Below are 14,931 nucleotides of genomic sequence, written 5' to 3' on the forward strand. Positions count from 1 at the left end.
ACCTTCCCTATGGTAAAAATATAAATAACTGTACCTAGAATACTCTCGGGTGAAGTGCTGCAATGGTATATTATCTATGCACTTGCAGATCCTTTTTTATTCATATCTATATATTCTTTCTAGTCACATAAGATGATAAAGAACTACTTAGTATCATTCTAGTAGTGATGCTAGGCAGCACCAACAAGCATATCTGGCACCATCACTAGGGATGACAACCTAGTAAAGTAATGTTAGGACATTTAGTTAATTAATAGATGGCTATTAAAACAAGTGACAAGTTAATAAATACCAACAAGCATTTCTAGCGTTGTTGTCGGGGACAGAATTAAAACTCTATTCTTAGTAACGATGCTAAGGAATGTCAACAAGCATTTTTGGCGCTGTTGCCGGGGAAGGTAGCTAGACAAAGGAAGTATTGATAAACTTATACATATTGATGTGATTGAAATAACCATTGACCCCTGCTCAAACAGGCTTACCCTTGTTTTGTCTACTTGTGTATCTTATGCAGGGTAATGTATGACCGGTTTTGATCTTCCAACAAACTACATTGATGATCTAGAAGCACTACTTAAGAGGACTAAGGTAAACTCAAAAAAGTTTGAGCTTTAGAGTTGGAAGACAACAATATAAGACGAAGCTTAACACAAGAATTTGAAGCCAGCTGACAGGACTCTTCGTGAATTCTCTGCTCCAACCACTGCCAACATCTGGACTAGACCCACAATCAATGTGAGAGACAATGGATTCGAGCTCAAGCTGACTCTCATCAATATAGTGCAAGTGTGCCAATTTTGTGGAAAGGCACATGAAGATGTGAGTGCACATATCCAACACTTTCTGGAGATCTGCAACACTTTCACCATCAAGGGAGTAACTAAGGACACCATACTACTTCGCCTCTTCCCATTTTCACTTTTGGGGAAGGCGAAGCAGTGGTTCTACACCAACAAAGATAGAAATACTACATGGGATAATTGCTCCACTGCCTTCCTAGCAAAGTTCTTTCCCACGGGCAAGACAAATGCTCTGCATGGGAGAATTTCAAGTTTTTAGCAACAACATGATGAATATGTCCCTAAGGCATGGGAACGCTTTCAAGACTATATATCAGAATGTGCTCATCATGGGATGGAGAATTGGCTACTCATGCAGACATTCTACCATAGGTTGACCAACAGTACCTATGAGACCATGGATGCTGCTACTGGAGGAGCATTCTTGTCACTTACACTTCCAGCTATGACCACTCTTGTGGAGAAGATGGCATCCAACCAAGGCTGGAATGAAGAACATGTTTAGACCCGCAAGAGAGGTGGAGGTATGCATCAACTCAAGGAGGTAGACATGCTATCTGCCAAGATGGACTACTGATGAAGAAGCTCGAAGTCCGAGCTAATGAAAAGCAAGAAGCTATGCATATTCATGATTCACGCATTCAGAGAATAGTTGTCCTAAAACCCAAGAGGATGTGAACTTTGTCAACAACAACAACTACTATCGTCCTCAATAGAATCAAGGATGGAACCAGCAACAGAGGCCAAACTACCAAGGTAACTACCAAGGTAACTATCAAGGTAATAATTATAATAATTTCAATCAGCCACCCTTGAGAGAATTACTTATTGGCCAATCTAGACTTATGGAAGGATTATCTAAGAAGGTAGCTACCAATGCTAAAATTTTAGAAAACATAAATAATAGCATGGATAGCTTTGCTTCTGCCATTAAGAACCAGCATAACTTTAATAAAATGATAGAATCACAAATAGCTCAGCTGGCGGCTGCTGTTCCTCCGTCCGACAAACTTAAGATTCTAGGGCAGCCGAAAGATCTAGAAACTACAAATCTTATCGATATTCACAATACAGCTTACTACTACATGGAGCCATCGACAGGAAGGTGGATAGATCACGCCCTACCCAACAAGAAAGGTGATCTAGGGAGACCTATTATCCCTATCGCCATTGGACCTCATATCTTCTAGGAAGCTATCTGTGACTTCGGAGCAAGTGTCAACATCATGCCTAAGGAAATTTATGAGAAAATTTTAGGAGATCCTTTGTTGTACACAAATATGCATTTGCAGCTTGTAGATCAGTCACTCTACTACCCCAAAGGAGTTCTTGAAGATGCCATCATCCGAGTAGGACAATCATATGTTACCGTAGACTTTGTGGTTTTGGAAACAGGTGGAGATGAAAGGGCACCCATCATCCTAGGCCAACCTTTCTTGAGCACCGCAAAAGCCATCATCTATGTGGATAGTGCCAAGATCTGTTTCATGATCAAGGATAAAAAGGAGAAGTTCTCTTTCAAGAACCGCATCTTGCAATGTCCTAGTCATCCACAAAAGGCATACCTGCTCGAAGAGACAACAGTGACCAAGAAGAACAACCGAAGGAGGAAGAATGAGACCAATCAGCCACAAGAAGAAACGGTCAACATGATCAACACACTCTGATCTATGTATGACCACCTCCTCGCTTCACCATTCCTTGCTAAGAAGGATGATCCTGGCGTACCAACGATCGAGTGTACCATTGGAAAAAGAATCTCCCACAAGACCTTCTACGACATTGGATCGGGCGTCAATATAATGTCTAAGGTAACGTATGAATGTTTATTCGGTAACAAACCTTTTTTCCCTACATATATGATTTGCAGATGGTGGACCAATCAATCCGATTCCCTGAGGGAATAGTGAGGGACATTATGGTAAGAATACAAGATCACTATGCCCCTACCGATTTCATGGTCCTAGACTTGGGAGAAGAAGATGATACACTCATCATCCTTAGAAGACTGTTCCTCAACACCACCAACGTGATCATCTACATCAAATCTGGACAAGTCCACTTCCAATTCCCTAGAGAAAAGGTACGCTGTTATTTTAATAGTTATACTACTTATGAATAGCCAAAGAAGAGCCGCTCCAGGATGAGACGTCGATCATCCCAATGTCAAAGGAACCAACCTCGATGGAATGAATGGGAGGAAGATGAAGAACCTGAAGCACCTATGAAAGATGAACCTACTCCGCCTAAGACAAGTCCACTGTCCAGGCAGGTGTGGAAACAAAAAGGTGACATCATCATCAAAGTCACCATCACAAGAGTGCATCCATCTAGGTCTCCACCACTAACACCGGATGATGCACCCAAGGAATGAAGGACTTCTCTCCAGTCAAGTCCTATCTCGAGGACATAAAAATCTAAACCCTCACCGTGAGGTAACAACAGTAGTTATCCATATTTACTTTCTAGCGTTGCATACATTATTTTTCATTTTAGCGTATTTACTTTTCTGTATTTGCCTTGCACTAATAAAAGAAAAATAAAAAGTTTCATTACTGCATATAAAATCTTAAAGCCCATGTGAATAAATCTACGGTGTGTAAACACCTACAGAAGTATTCACTGTGGTGGCATAAAAATAAAATAACTGAGTGTTGACTGTAGTTATCATCCAACATAATCAGTCAACTTTACTTGTATAAATGCATAAACAGGATCACCAACATAGACTTAGGGGTTTAAACTCACAATTTCCACAAGTTTTGGTGAATCTATGTTTTTAGCAGGTCTTATCCAGAAAACCATCAAGGTGGATCAAATCATCAAATAAAATTATGCTTATCCACAGTGAGATCAACTCCAGAAGGTTCCAGAAGACTCAAGAGGACTCCACACCAAAGCAGGGGCCAAGCCACTACTAGGTGGGGCCGCTCGACCCCACCTAGAGGTCACCCAGCCCCTAGGGGACCCACCTGTCAGCCTCCTTCATACGTCGGTTTCCCACCGCCTCCTAGGATGCATCTACGCTGTCCTTTATGTCGGTTTGATCCAAGGGCTCATGTTGGATGCTCCAGCCTATATAACCAGCCTCTGCCCCCTCCATAGCATGCTGCCATAAGTCAAGATCAGACCAGAAATTAAGGTTTCTAGAGAGAAGAGAATAGAGTTCCAATTATTCAAGTTTCTAGTATAGGCTAGCTAGCAAGGTTCATGTATAGTTTGGGCTATTGCTCAGGATTCTAGATGTGCCGTCTGGAGACTGGTATAGCCATTGTATCTCTTTATTTATAACTTTGTGCTACTTCAATATTATGTCGCTATTTATTATGTTCCTAGTTTACTCTAATCAAGAGAGTTAAGTGGTTGACATTATGTAAGCATGGTGCTTAGATATTGTTTGCCTATGGATGCCTTCTGCACTCTGGGTCATGTGGTAGATCGTGGATGTGACACTCCCATTGAGTCCTTTGTAGTCCACTCTCCATTTGTAGAGCATGTAGAACGTGATTGCGAAGGAAGACAAGCTCTGTTCTTAATCTTCCTTAGTAATGTTCCTTATGCATAGATCCAAAGTTAGTTATACTATAGATGAGAGTGTATATACTTGGGTGTACAAAAGACTTAGTAGATAAGTAATGACTTAGGAATCTTTTGCTCTTAACGAATCTCCTGCTTAGCCTTACTACATTTTATGAGTATCTATTTCTATCTCTAGAATGCCATTATTACCTTACACTTTTCATTTATTTATGTGGGGAGTATTTGGGGATTGAATTCCCTAAATCGCAAGAGGATGTAAACATCATTGGCAACAATTTAGGTTCACAATAATAGAGACAAGGATGGAATCAACAAGAACGGTCAACTTATAAAGGTAAGTATCCAGGTAATTACTACAATTCTTCTAATCCGAAGCAACCATCCTTAAGAGAATTAATCTTAGAACAAGTTAGGATTAATGAGAATATTTCTAAAATGTTTGCTTTTAATGACAAGGTCCTAGAAAATATAAATACTAAAATGGACAGTTTTTCTTCTGCCATTCAAGACCAACTTAGCTATAATAAAAAGATAGAATCTCAATTAGCCCAGTTGGCCACTGCTCTGCCTTTTGCCACTAACCTTGAGAAGGTCAATGCCACAACCACAAGAGGGGGCAAATCTACTCGTGATCCACCATATCCGACAAGGACATGGAAGACACCAATGGAAGTGAAGGAGGAGGAGAAGAGAAATGATGAAGTTGAAGAAGTTGGGCCACAAAAGCAAGAGTTACAATGAGATTTCCAGACATGACTTTCCTACCATTTCCACGTAGAAATCAAAAAGCCAAAATGGATGAGCAGTTTGGTAAGTTTGTAGAGGTAATTCAAAAGTTATATATCAATATTCCATTGCTAGATGCCATACAGGTGCTTACCTACGCAAAGTATCTCAGAGACATCCTCAACAACAAAAGACCACTACCCTCCACTGAGGTAATCAAGTTAATAGAGGAGTGCAGTGCGGCCATCCTAAACACTTCACCTGTCAAGAAGAAGGATCTAGGATGTCCCACTATCAATTGTTCGATCAAGAGCCAAAACTTTGAGAATGCGTTGTGCGATCTTGGAGCAAGCATCAGTGTCATGCCCAAAAAGGTCTTTGAGAAGCTCAACTACTCAACTCTCACATCATCCTCGATGTGCTTACATCTAGCCAACCAATCGGTCCGCTGCCCTATAGGAATCGCTGAGATTATTCTAGTAAAAATACAAAATTTCTTGGTTCCTGTAGATTTTGTGGTACTTGACATGCAGGAGGACATGAAGACACCACTCATTCTTGGGAGACTCTTCCTGAGCACTACAAATGCGCACATAGATGTCGGAGCTGGAGAGATCAAATTCCTGAGTACATATTCTGCAACCATAAAATTAACAATATTTGTGTACCAAGGGTCGGATTTTATGATCTTGAAGAGCATGTCTTCCCAAAGCAAATCATTGGTGGGCAATTCCTGTGGATTTTCAAATTGCATTCTGAACAAGTGATTGGCAACAGAATTTTCTACTCCCTTTTTATCTTTTATTTCTAAATCAAATTCTTGGAGTAACAAAATCGATCTTATAAGTCTAGGTTTAGCATCTTTCTTAGTGAGCAGGTATTTTAAAGCATCATGATCAGTATAAACAATCACCTTAGCTCCCACTAAGTAAGATTTAAGCTTATCAATAGCAAAATCATTAGCTAGGAGTTCTTTTTTAGTTGTTGCATAATTAAGTTGAGGTCCTATTAGAGTTTTGCTAGCATAAGCAATTGCATGATGCTTCTTATCTTTTGTTTGTCCCAAAACTACCCCCACAGCATAATCACTAGCATCACACATAATTTCAAAAGGTAGCAACCAATCAGGGGGTTGAATGATTGGTGCAGAGATGAGTGCTTTCTTAAGAATGTTAAAAGATTTCAAGCATGCATCATCAAATTCAAAGGGAACATCCTTGGCCAAAAGATTTGTGAGTGGTCTAGCAATATGTGAAAAATCTTTTATAAAGTAGCGGTAAAACCCCTCATGACTAAGAAAAATGTGGATCCCTCTGATATTTATGAGAGGAGGTAACTATTTAATTACTTCAATTTTAGCTCTATCTACCTTAATCCCTCATTTGGACACCAAGTGTCCAAGCACTATGCCTTCTCTAACCATGAAATGACATTTTTCCCAATTAAGGACTAAGTGCTTTTCTCCACATCTTTGCAAAACCTGGTCTAAATTTTCAAGACAATCATTAAAAGTTTTTTCCATAAACAGAAAAATCATCCACAAAAACTTCCATGATTTCTTCAATCATATCAGAAAATATAGACATCATGCATCTTTGGAAAGAAGCTAGAGCATTACATAGTCCAAAAGATATTCTACGATAAGCATAAGTTCCTTATGAACATATAAAAGTGGTTTTGCTTTGGTCATCTTGATGGATCGAAATCTAGTGATAACCTGAATACCCATCAAGGAAACAGAAGAAAGAGTGATTTACCAGTTGCTCCAACATTTCATCAATGATGGGCAATGAAAAATGATCCTCCTTTGTTGCCTTGTTAAGTTTTTGGTAATCTAAGCACATCTGCCATCCAGTGATGGTTCTTTAGGGGATTAATTCATTCTTTTGATTTTTAACAACATTCATGCCTCTCTTTTTAGGCATAACTTGAACGGGGCTCACCAACTCACTGTACGGAATAGGATAGATGATCCCAATGTGTAGGAGTTTCAACACCTCTTTCTTAACAACCTCTCTCATCACATTATTAAGCCTACACTGTGGCTCCCTAGAAGGTATAGAGTTAGGATCAATAGGGATGTGATGGGTGCAAAGAGCAGGGCTAATTCCCTTAAGGTCTTGGAGCGAGTAGCCAAAAGTAGAACGATGCTTTTCTAAGACAGTTATCAAGCGGAAGGATTCTTCCTAGGAGAGTTTATCGCTTATGATCATAGGAGAATCCTGATCATTATTGAGAAAAGCATATCTAAGACTAGAAGGCAGGGGTTTAAGCTCAATGGTGGGCTTAGGTGGTTCCAACAATTCATCCAGAGGTTCAGAATCTGTAGAATTTTCCTCTTCTTCTTCGATGAAGAACTAGGCATCTTCTTCAAGGTTGGGTTCGATCAAGTCATCAAGAGATGCAACCTTAACCTCTTCCATTGGGTCTTCCTTAGGAATTGGTTCAGTCTCAGCATTTAGAGAATGAGTGATAGGTATAGAAAGTTTAAAGTTTTTCCCAAGTCTTATATTCAACTTCCCCTTTTGTCCTTCTTGGATAAGTCTTTAATTGGTTGTCCTATCAACAGGTCGAACTCTATGATATCATAGATATAAAAGCTCAAATGAACCATGGTTCCTTTTACCTAGATAGGAAGGACATACAAAATTCCCAAACTTGGGAGAATGTGTCCTAAAAGACCTTTTAGCAGTTTTGTTGTTGGGGTTAATGACATGTGTTTCAATAAATCATGAGCAAAAGATGCAGACTTGATGTTAACACCTACAACTGGATTATAAAGAGCATCGAAGGGAGCTTTGTTGATGTGCTAGTGAATGGAAATAGAAGGTGAATCTAGATGAATCACATTAGAGCAAAGCTCTGATTCTTCTAACCATTCATTGCTTATAATAGACACTAGCTCTTTTGTAGTCTTTTTAAGGAAAGCTTCTTCAGAAGGGTCTATGATTTCTTCATGAGATGATGATTTCCTAGGCTTCTACGGTCTCCTCATCATATGATAATTCGAGGTATCTTCGTATTCATCAAAAAGTTTATCTTTGAATTCATGCTTGAAATCCGAAATTGGAGTTTCCTCCTTTTCCGGTGGTTCGAGATTTGGGATAGCTAAAACTGGTAATGGGTTAAGCAAAGGTTCTGGTTCAGCTATCTAGGATTCTTCCTCTAGTGGCTTTTTTTCTACGTCTTCAGGAGTGTTCTCTAAGATTTTAGTAAGAATGCTTCTCCCCAAATTGGCAGAAACATGAAGGAACAAGCCTCCTGAGGTCGTATCAAGATGCTTTGAGGTTTTACTATCAAGGCCCATGTAAAAGTGTTGAAGAAGAATGGGGTCTTGAATGGCAAGGTCAGGGCCAGTATTAATGAGAGCATTAAAATGCTTTGAAGCCATGCCTAGAGATTCTTTTTCTTCTTGTTTAAAAGATATAACCTTTGAGCGTAGGCTGACTACTCTAGAGATGGGAAAGAAATGTAAGCAAAAGCTAGAGCACAAAGCTTCCCAATCTCCTTGTCTACTCCCTATGGTGAGCTTGTACCAACGTTTGGCTTTTCCCATCAAAGAGAAAGGAAAAAACTTCCATCATAAGGTTTCATCTAGCATGCCTACTATGAGTAAGCATGCATAGGTCTGCTCAAAACTCATCTAAGTGGGAATAGGGATTTTCATCATCTTCCCCTAAAAAGGATTGATCCTGAACCATGTTAATCAAACATGGGTGCAACTCATAGCTAGGTGTTAGGATAGGCTTTACAGATTCTAGTGGCTGTAGGCGTGCGCTCATAGGTGCAGCATATTGGTAGATAGCGGTGGATTCTAGATCCATGGCAAAAAGAAAGGATAAAAAGATAAAAGATAACAAAATAATGATAGAAGGTTAAGCTAGGGTCGAAGCTAACTTAGTAACTGTTTCCCCGACAACGACGTCAGAAATACTTGTTGGTAAACATTAACGCACACAGAATAATTCACAAGCGCACGGATATTATACCGATGTAGCACTTCACCAGGAGTACCTAGTTTTATATTGAACTCGAGGAAATGTGTGCGAGAATAACTAAATCTAACTTAACCCAACTTCACAATCAAGGATAGATAATAGGAGCGTAGAGGAGATCACAAAGGTCTTCTAGTTCTAACTTTGGTAAGCTTTGTCTTCTATTATTCAATTCTGGGGAAAATTACTAAAGAAAACATAGGCAGAGTATGTTTTCTATAGCAACAAGGTCCTGCTAGGCCTACACATGGGAGGTGGACTACAAAGAATTCAACGAGGCTATAAGAGTCACCCTCATGAGCTACCACCAATCTAGAATATAGGGTACATCCATGAGTAACCGAATCTAAGCTCCATGCTTACACTACGAATACTACTTTAACCTAGGAGCTACAAGGATTAAAGTACTCAAAAGAGAGTCACAAACCTGATGAACAATATGAACAAGATGCTTACTTGAATTAGAAGTCGATTACCAGAGAAATCTCAGAAGCAAGCTCAAGAAGAACTTGATTTCGCTAGGGTACAAGCCGTAGAGAGAGCACCGACAGGCTAGAACTCCTGCAAGGCTCTTCCCTCTCACTCTATCTCTCTATCTCTAATACAAGACTAGATCCTATTGAGGTCTAACCTTCTCTTGATTGCTAGTTCTGATCCTGGTGGACATATGAATTAGGTTTTCTGGCCTTAGGCTCTTAGGATCAAATGCATGGCTTCATGCCCTGGAGGGGGGTACAAGCAGGTAGATATAGGGGCCTTCAAGCATCCTAGACCCTCGGATCAAACTGACTCAAAAGGATAGTGTAGATGCAAACCCTAAGGCGATGGAGAACTAACATAGCGAGGAGGGGTTGACATGGGGGGCCTATAGGCCAGCTGGCCTGATAGTGGGGCTGGCCCACCCCACATGGCAATGGTACAGGCCCTGCTTTAGTGGAGTACCCTCTGGAGTCTTCTAGAAATATTGATCTTAAAACCTTGTTCTTAGTAGTGACGTTAAGAAATGCCAACAAGCATTTCTGGCGCCATTGCCATGGAAGGTAGTTAGGCAATCATGGAAATATTGATAAACTTATACTTATTGATGTGATCAAGGTAACCGTTGACCTCTGCTCTAACAGACTTACCCTTGTCCTATCTACTTTTATATCTTATGCAGGGTAATTTATGATCGGTTTTGATCTTCTAACAGACTACGTTGAAGATCCAGAAGCATTAATATGGAGAACTAGAGCTAAACTCAAGAAAGTCTCAGCTTTAGACTCGGAAGACAACCAGATAAGGCATAGCTTAACACCAGATTTTGAAGCCATGGCTGACAAGACCCTCCATGAGTTCTCTGCTCAAACTATGGCCAAGATCCGTACTGGGCCGCCACCAATGTCGGAGACAATGGATTTGAGATCAAGCCAGCCCTCATCAACATGGTGCAAGCTAGCCAGTTTTATGGAAAGGCACATGAAGATGCAAGTGCTCACCTCCAACACTTCATGGAGACCTGTAGCACTTTCACCATCAAGGGGGTTACATGAACGCCATACTACTTTGCCTCTTCCCATTCTCACTTTTGGGGAAGGCGAAACAATGGTTCTACGCCAACAAAGATAGAAACACTACATGGGATAACTACCCCACTGCCTTCCTAGCAAAGTTCTTTCCTACAAACATGACTAAAGCTCTGCATGGGAGAATTTCAAGCTTCCAACAGCAACATGATGAATCTGTCCTTGAGGCATGGCAACATTTTCAAGATTACATATCAGAATGTCCTCATCATGGGATGCAGAATTGGCTACTCATGCAGACATTCTACCATGGGTTGACTAATTGCACCTGTGAGAACATGGATGCTGCTGCTGGAGGTGCTTTCCTATCACTCACAATCCTAGGTGCAATAGCCCTCGGGGAGAAGATGGCCTCCAACCAAGGTGGGAATGAAGAATGTCTTTAAACCCGCAAGAGAGGTGGAGGAATGCATCGACTCAAAGAGGTAGACATGCTGTCTGCCAAGATGGACCTGCTCATGAAGAAGCTCGAAGACTGAGCTAATAAGAAGCAAGAAGTCATGCACATTCATGATTCCTGCATGACATGTGAAGAGTGTGGAAACACTAGGCATTCAGGGAACAATTGTCCTAAAAGCCATGAGGATGTGAATTTTGTTAACAACAACTACTTTTGTCGTTAATAGAATCAAGGATGGAATCAGCAACAAAGATCAAACTACCAAGGTAACTATCAGGCAGTAATAATTTCAATAATCAACCACCCTTGAGAGAGTTAATTTCTGGCCAAGCTAAAATAATGGAGGCCTTATCTAGAAAATTAGCTTCCAATGATAAAGTCTTAGAAAATATAAATAATAGAATGGATAGCTTCTCGTCTGTTATTAAAAACCAGCATAGCTTTAATAAAATAATAGAATCACAAATAGCTCAGCTGGTGACCACTGTTCCTCCGACCGACAAAGGTAAGATTCTAGGGCAACCAGAAGATTTAGAAACTACAAATCTTGTTGATATTCACAATGTAGCATACTACTATATACAACCATCAGCTAGAGGATGGATAGATTATTCCTTGCCCGAAAAGAAAGGTGATCCAAGAAGACCTGTCATCCCCATAGCTATTGTACCTCATATTTTCCAAGAAGCTGTCTGTGACTTTGGCACAAGTGTCAACATCATGCCTAAGATAATTTATCATAAAATTAATGGAGATATTTTGTTGTACGCAAACATGCATTTACAGCTTGCAAATCAGTTACTCTGCTACCCTAAGGGAATTCTTGAAGACATCTGTGTATGAGTGGGACAATCATACGTACCCATACACTTTGTAGTTTTGGAAATAGGTGGAGATGTAAGGGTACCCATCGTCCTAGGCCAACCCTTCCTGAACACTATGAAAGCCATTATCTACATGGACAGTGCCAAGATCTGTTTCACAATCAAGAATAAAAAGGAGAAGTTTTCTTTCAAGAATCGTATCTTGCAATCTCCTGGTCATCCCAAACGCCGTACCTACCCAAAGAGACAACAATAACCAAGAAGAAGAACAACCAAAGAAGGAGGAAGAACAAGGCTAGGTAGCCATAAGAAGAATCAATCCACATGATCAACACACTTTGAATAGAGTACGACCACTTACTCGCTTCACCATACCTTACTAGGAAGGAAGATCCAGGCATACCCACGATGGAGTGTACCATTGGACAGAGAATCTTCCACAACACCTTCTGTGACTTTGGGTCAGGTGTCAATATAATGTTCAAGATAACGTATGAATACTTATTTGGTGATGAACCTTTGTTCCCTACATACATGCAATTGCAGATGGTGGATCAATCGATCTGATTTTCAGAGGGAATAACAAAAGATGTCATGGTAAGAATACATGATCACTATGCCCCTGCCGACTTCATGGCACTAGACATGAGAGAAGAAGAAGATGTACCTATCGTCTTTGGAAGATCGTTCCTCAACACCACCAATGCGATCATCTACGTCGGATCTGGGCAAGTCCACTTCCAATTTCCAGGAGAAAAGATATGCTGCTATTTCAATAGTTATCCACTTATGAGCAGCTAAAGAATACCTACCCCAGGAGGAGACACCGATCATCCCAATGCCAGAAGAATCAATCTCCAAAGAATAGATGGAAAGAAGATGAAGAACCAAAAGAAGTTGTGGAAGATGAACCTACTCCACCTAAGACAAGTCCATAGACCAAGCAGGTGTGGAAGGAAAAAGTGACATCATCAGAGTCACCATCCCTTGAGTTGCAACCATCAAGGTCTTCATCCCTGGGACCAATAGATGCACCTAGAGAATAAAAGAACTATCTCCAGTCAAGTCCTGTCTGGTGGACTTAAAATTCCAAACCCTCATCGGGAGGTAACATCGGTAGTTATCCATATTTACTTTTCCACATTGCATGAATTATTTTTACTTTAGCATATTTACTTTTCTACATTAGCAATGCATTTATAAAAGAAAAATAAAAATTGTATTATTGCATTATAAAAATCCTAAGCCCCATGTGAATAATTCCTCAGTGTGTAAAAACCCGCAGGAATATTTACTGTGGTGGCATAAAAATAGAAATACTATGTATTTAATTATATCAGAAAAACCAAATATATTAGACAAACATCCCGCTAAAAGTCTACCAATTCAAAAATATTTCTAAACCTTAGGAACAACTAATCTCTGGACGGCTGACCGCTAACCTTTTTATCCTAATTTGTTCCATGAGTTTTGGTGTTCTTGTTAGTACTTTGCAGGATGATATACATGATCAAGAACAAGTTCACCTGGTCATCTTCATCTCGCTCCACTCTGGGACAAGAAGGACATCCGCTGGCAAATCTGCTCTAAGAAGGATCACTCAACTTCAACATTCGACCACAACAACATCTACTTGGGGGAAAAGCATCCTTCATGTATCTAGATAAGTATTTCTTTCCCTTTTACTATTTATAAGTTTGTTATATATATTAAAAAAAGATGCATAACTAAAAGCAAAATAAAAATTTACCTTTGTGTTAGATATATTAGTAAGGTGTAATCTTAAATATGAAAACCAAATAAAAAAATGTGTGTCTTGATTTCTTGAAGTTTGATTTTTAAGACCTGAATAAAAGGACTCTGAGGATAATCTCTTGAATGGAAATGATGAATAGCTGCTCTGTTGTAATTCTTTTCAAGTACCTAGTTTTCAGCCTTGAATTCTCCCGAGTTTTGGATAGGACTATTTTGATACGAGAATTTATTCTCAACATGAAACTCATGGGTAGCATATGCTTGAACTAAGTCTAGGTAATTGACGGATATGATATGAGAAGATCTGAGCTGTTGTTTATCTTGTTCCAAGTGATACTAAAGTTTTGGAGATTTCATTTGAAAAACATAAAAAAGGCAACATGATGTGTTCCTGTATGACATAATTTGAATTCCTACCAGAGCCAAATATGATATTTAGACTAGGAAAACTTTCACTTATATATGCTGCTTGTTTTGCTTTGAGTTTGGTCAAGCTTTGTTGACCCTTATGAGAGGTTTGTCATGCTCTTAAAATCAAGATCACATACACACCACCCATATATCCACTACTCCTACACTAGGGGTAGGCACAAAAACCATGCTTTCCATTTAGATCCACCCAAAAATGTTTTACTCCTACACCGGAAGTGGACAACAAAAATATGCCTAATAGGATATCCACCAAATAAATGCTCCAAGTTCTTGTTGCTATCTCTCAAAAGTTTTGTTGCAAAAGAAAAGAAGCACGGGGCTATGCAAAAGTTATTCATGAAAAAAAGAAGAAGAAAAAAAGAGTTGAGAAAAAATGGACAAGTGTCCGAGATATCTAAAACAATGGGTACTCAGATGCCCGCCTAAAAAAAGAGAGAAGAAAGATGAATAAGATAGCCCCTGTTCTCTTGCGAAAGAATTTCCAAGTTTCAAAAGGGAGATATGTTTTCAAGGAGCATAGTAGAATTAGGTTAGCCACTATATATATCCACCATACATCCACACACTTGCACATCTTGATTTAATTGTATGACTTAACTCTCTTTGGATCCGAGGTTTGACTTTACAATATATGTATTGCAAGTATGCTCTTTTTCATGCTATTTCCACTCCTATGAACTCCACATAAGCCCTAGTTGTAGGGGAAGAAAGACATGACACCACTATTGCCTTGGTAAGGATCCACAAATACCACATATATTGAGAGAATTGAGAGTGTCATACAAAGGAAACTCTGAGTTTTATTTTAAAAATCTATAAAAACTCTGGAATAATGGTTGAGCAAAGAACTTGAGACATAGTGCTTGACTTGATCGTTCTATCTTTCAATTGCTC

The 14,931-nt window shown here is 39.6% G+C and overlaps 2 non-coding genes across 2 annotated transcripts; both read right to left on the minus strand.

Annotated features, from left to right (window-relative positions):
- Positions 1 to 1,027: 1,027 nt before the first annotated feature.
- LOC136524938 (small nucleolar RNA R71) lies at positions 1,028 to 1,136 on the minus strand. Its single transcript, XR_010776284.1, has one exon. It is a non-coding gene; the product is annotated as a small nucleolar RNA R71 (small nucleolar RNA).
- Positions 1,137 to 10,734: 9,598 nt separating this feature from the next.
- On the minus strand, positions 10,735 to 10,843 carry LOC136524886 (small nucleolar RNA R71). Its single transcript, XR_010776237.1, has one exon. It is a non-coding gene; the product is annotated as a small nucleolar RNA R71 (small nucleolar RNA).
- Between the last annotated feature and the right edge of the window lie 4,088 nt (positions 10,844 to 14,931).

The sequence above is a fragment of the Miscanthus floridulus genome, chromosome 18 (assembly GCF_019320115.1).
Source record: "Miscanthus floridulus cultivar M001 chromosome 18, ASM1932011v1, whole genome shotgun sequence".
NCBI lineage: Eukaryota > Viridiplantae > Streptophyta > Magnoliopsida > Poales > Poaceae > Miscanthus > Miscanthus floridulus.